The 5,084-nt window shown below is 52.1% G+C and overlaps 1 pseudogene; it reads right to left on the bottom strand.

Annotated features, from left to right (window-relative positions):
* Positions 1-2,422: 2,422 nt before the first annotated feature.
* On the bottom strand, positions 2,423-2,953 carry LOC115504531 (annotated as a pseudogene).
* Positions 2,954-5,084: the final 2,131 nt, after the last annotated feature.

Genomic DNA, 5,084 nt, shown 5'->3' with positions numbered 1-5,084 from the left:
CTGAGCCTCTGGGCTGAGTTTAGCGGGAAACTCTCATCTCTTTGGAATCACAGCCTGAAATACATGCCAGCAGTCAGGCTCTGGGAAGGCTGAGTGTTTGGTGGGGACCATGGAACCTAGACCAGCCTTGGGCTCAGGAAAACCTCCATGAGGATAGGACAGCTGAGCTGAACTTGGAAGGATGAGGTGGGGATTGGGGGGTCATGAAAATTTGAGTGAGAGCAAAGACCAGACACCAAAGCTCCAAGGAACACAGTGTCCCCAGGGGTTGGTGGAAATCTGGGTGGCTCGACATGGAAAAGGCATGTGGCCAGTCAGGAGATAAGGCCAGACCTGCTGAGTCTGACTTCAGCTGGCACTTACCAGCACAGCTGCCCCAGGCATTAAGATCTGAATATTTCTATGGCCTCTCTGCCATCCAATTCTGGCCCTCTCCCCGGGGACCCCTGGGCCTCCTTGAACCCAACAACTAAGGGGGTGCGTGGCCAAGGGGGAGCCTCCGGAACAGTGAGGTCCCTTCTGGCTGGTCCTGCCCACATCTTACCTGCTCTGGTCCCTCCTGCTCTCTTGGGTACAAGTGTGGCTGATCCCAAGTGTCCTGCACTCCTTGGACTGGCCCCAAATCTCTCCAGGGTCAGTGACCTCATGCCTCTTAGCGGAAGCTGCTGTTCTCACCCAGGCTCCTCACGCAGAAGGGGGACACGCAGGATGCTCTGTGCTCAGCTGCGTGGATCCAAGCAGCTTCCCTTGGTCACTTTCCCTGGGCACCTATTGGGTCGCAGCACTTTCTCCTGACCTTCAGTGTTTTCATTGTTGGGTATTCCCAGCTCCTCTACTTCTCCTGGGCTAAGATCTCCTTCCCCATCTATCACATCCTTCCCAGACCTCACACTCTCTGTGCAAAGGACAGGAGGCAGGGCCAGGTCTCAGCCTGGCACCATGTCCTGGGCTTCCCCAGATGGCCCATCCCTTCCAGAAGGGACACACTGGACACAACCTGCCCTGTCAGCATCTCTGCACACATCTGCCCACCAGGAGACACAGCCAGGCTGTAGCTGTGTCATCACCCAGCTCTCCAGACCCAGCCATCATTTTCATTGCATTTCCAGCAATGCCTCCTTGACTGCAGAGCTTCCTAGTCTTTCTTTTACTCAGTAGGTATGTTCTGAACATCTGCTGAGTGCCAGGAAATCCCCACACTGTCCCCTTGGGGCACAGTGACGGGTAGGACAGGCAAGTCCCTGCTTTCATGGGACTGTTGCAGCGAGGGAGATGGGCACTAACCAAGGACGCTCATCAGAGCTGAAAGCGTGGCAGTGCTGTGCCCCCAGGGGACAGTGAAGGGGATGGGACCAGACTGGTCTGGATGGTCTCTCTCAGGAGATGGCATGGTGGAACAGTCTTGCAGGTCAGGGAACACAGAAGGCCAAGGTTGGGAACAGAGTGTGTGTGGTGAACGGGGGTTTTGGAGGAGGTGAGTGGGCAGATCTGAGTGGAGATTCTGTGTAGAGATGGGTCTTTCTTGAGAATAGGAGAAGTACCTCAAGCAGAACACTGATGCTACCTTATCTGTAGAAGACGACTCCGTTGGTGTTCAAGTGCCAAGAGAAGCAAGGAGGCCAGTTGGCATTGAGGTTCTCCGGGAGCCTGCATAGCTCCCCAGGTCCTGCAAGAAGGAACAAGCAAAGCAGAGTCCTAGGTGGTTGGCCCTGGAAGCCACAACCCTGAGTGCTGGACAACAGCTGAGGAGGAGTCATTCGTTCTGAGAGCCCCCTGCCATGTCCTGCTTCCTCCTTTCTCTCTTCCCTCTTCTAACCTCCAGGACCTCAGAACATTCTGGGTTCTTCATGTTCCCCTTGCTCATCCCAGCCCTCCTGGTGGGTGGGAAGACGTTTACACGGTAGGGCCATGTGGACCTCAGAAGTCTGCTCTCCACAGAGGGACAGCTGCCCAGAGAGACCCCATGATTTGTCTACCCTCAGAACACCACTTTGCTTCAAAATCCCCAATAAGACCCTTCCTGGGTTAAAATGATCATGACACAGGTATGACCTGCTGTTAGAAAGTCTGAAGGTACTTTGTTCTTTTTATGGAAGGATTTTCCAGACTGTTCTCTATGAAAAAAGTTGCCTCCAAAGCTTTCAAAAGGGAATTTGATTGATGTTCAAAAAGCCACTTGACCCACAGACATTCAAGTGTCTCTTGGATGTGGGTACCATTCTAGCCCTGGAGAGAACACAGCAAATCTCTGCACTCCAGAGTGACCTTCAGGCAAATAACAAGCCAATGGGTCATTTTAGCTGGTGATAAAAAGGAAAAAATAGGACAATGTGGTGGTGAGGACCTGTGTAGGGCTGGGGGTCCAAAGAAGTGACACAGACAGGAAGGAGGCAGCCTTGGGAAGGTCTGGGGGGAGAATGCTTCACGTGGAAGAGACAAAGTGTGGAGGCTTCACATAGTTGAGGGCCATAAGGAAGAGGAGCTTAGACTGTAATAAGAGCATAGAGTAGGGGTAGGGCATGTCATGAGTCTTATGGCCACAGTATGAGTTGGGATTGTGTGTGTGTGTGTGTGTGTGTGTGTGTGTGTGTGTTTTACTATTACAAAAGTTTATTTAAAAAAAAAGTTCAGTATGAAAATACATAACCTGATTTTTATATTGTAGTAAAACAGGTGCTATGGAGAGGGGACATATGGAAGCAGTTGGTTTCTTCCAGTGAACACACCCATTGTTGATACTTGTTCCAAGGCTTCTAACATGATGATACTATTTTCTCAAATTACCACCATTCCTGTATTGTTCTGTTGCCCACTAGTTGCCATCTCCACATATTCGTCTATCACAAGATTCGTGAAGGGATTGAGCCCCCTTGGACATGTCTTCACCATTTAAGTTCACTGATAATTTCTTGTCCATAATTTTTTTCAATTCTGGAGGGTGGGCTTTGCTCATGGTGTCTATTCAGCGAACTTAAAGATGCCCCCTGGAGGTTTTTAAGCAAGAAATGGTGTGAACTGATTTACAGTTTGGATATTCCGACTGTGCTGTGTAGAAGGTGAGCCTGGGAAGAGAGCTTGATACAGAAGGTTACCACAGGATTTGGATTAAACTGGTTGCCAATGGATTTCTTTGACCCTTTGTGTAAAAGAAGAGAGTGGTCCACTACACCCCCCCATCCCTGTGTGACACTGTCTCTGGACAAGGCCAGGAGGCACGCTGGGGGAAATGGGAAGGAAGTCAGGAACCTGGCTGGAGGGCTGGCTCCTGAGTGAGCAGAACTCACAGTCCAAGCCTTAGCCCCTGGGATGGGAGCACAGAAACCCCAGAGAGGGAAGGAGCCATCAGACTGAGTGTGTGGGGTATCCAACCCTTCCAGTGTGTCATCTCAGCAAATCCTGACAAGTACCTTGAGATGGGCTTGTGTATCTGTTATTTAGTGCCATATAACACATGATCCCCCCAAATATACTGGCTTAAAACAGAAAGCGTTTCTTATTGTCCCGGTTTCCATGGGTCAGGAATTCAGGAGCAGCGTAACCGGGAGATTATCCTTAAAGGTTTCTCATGAGGTTGGGGTTGTGTGGGGCTGGAGGATCCATTCCAAGATGGCGCCCTCACACAGCTGTTGGCTGGAGGCCTCGGTTCTTCACAGGCGGGCCTCTCTTCATGATGTGGCAGCTGGCTTCTTCAGAGCAAATGGTCCAAGGACAAGAGAAGGGACAGGCAAGAAACCACAATGCCCCTTACGACCAAGTCTCTGAGGCTGCACACTGTCACTTCTGTTTATTCTGTTAGTTGTGAGCAAGTCACTAAGTCTGGCCCATGCTCAAGAAGAGGGGGGTGGGTACTGGGCCCCACCTCCTGAAGAGAGGGGTATTAGAATTTGTGGATTTTTTTTTTTTTGGAATCACCCATCCCAGGTTGAGAGTCTTTAATTAATCTCCCCGAGGCATACTACAAGGAAGTGGCAGAAGTGATACTAGAACCCTGGGTCTCCAGAGCCTGAGTCCTTCCTTTGGTGCCAGGCCGCTGAGGACGGTGCTCAAAGCCCAGCCAGCTGCCACACTAGTGGAGACCACAGGCCTAATCACGGTCCCCGAGAAGACATCCATGTCAGTGAGGATGCTCCGATAGTTGGGCCGCAGTGGCTTCTCCAGGCCTCGTCTGCTCTCTCTGGGCATGGTGGCTGCTCTAACCATCAGGGCCGTGCCTGTGTCCTGTTTTATAGGGTCGACCGGCTCCATTTGTTTGTATTTACAGCACACATATCCCTCTGTCTCCCCCAGCTCTCTGTGAACCACACGTGATTCTCCTGGCTGCCAGGCCGTCCACACAGCTGCCTGTCACAGGGTCCACTGCTGGGCCTGGCTCCTCCCTTCCTCAGGTGAGTTATCTTCCAGAACTTCCTTGGCCTCTACAGCTAGCTTCTGGTGTGTCTGGACCACTCAGCTTAAACTTAGGTTTCCAGAAATGTGTGAGTCCAGCCATGGGCCCAGCCTAAGCCCTGCTGGGGAACGGAGATAGTACAGCAGGGGCTGGGGGGACTGTGTGCCAGGGCTGTGCAGGGCAGATGCTCCCAGATGGTGCGCTGCTGGCTCAGGCCTGGGGCACAGCTGGAGAGGTCAACCTACTGGGTGGGTCTCAGGGCACTCAGCAGAACGAAGCTGGGACCAGTGCCTCCTCGCCTCCTCGCTCCTCCTCTGCCTGCCCTCCATCCATCACCAGGAGGTATTTGGGAGTCTTCCAAGAGCCGGAGGGGACCTCGGTGGTGGCATGTGATAGAACTTGTTTGATCACTCCCAACTAGGCAATTAATGGCAGATTCACGCTCACTCTGCAGAAGGGGACCAAACGCTCCGACTTCCAGGTCAGCCGGGCCTGTCCTTGAATAAGCTTCTGCACTTTGGGCGATCTGTTTGTAAAATGGAGATAATAATAATAATAGTGTTCACGTCCCACAACTGTTGAGAGGATTGGACAAGAGAGTGTGCGGAAGGTGCCTGCCTCCTAGTAAGTGCTTGGCATGCGGTAAGTGCTCCGTGGGCCTCGGCTGCATTCATTGTGACCATTCAGAGGGTGGCCC

This window comes from Lynx canadensis, chromosome E3 (assembly GCF_007474595.2).
Source record: "Lynx canadensis isolate LIC74 chromosome E3, mLynCan4.pri.v2, whole genome shotgun sequence".
Taxonomy (NCBI): Eukaryota; Metazoa; Chordata; class Mammalia; order Carnivora; family Felidae; genus Lynx; species Lynx canadensis.
The sequence above is the reverse complement of the archived record's forward strand: the minus strand, read 5'-3'. Positions and strand labels throughout refer to the sequence as shown.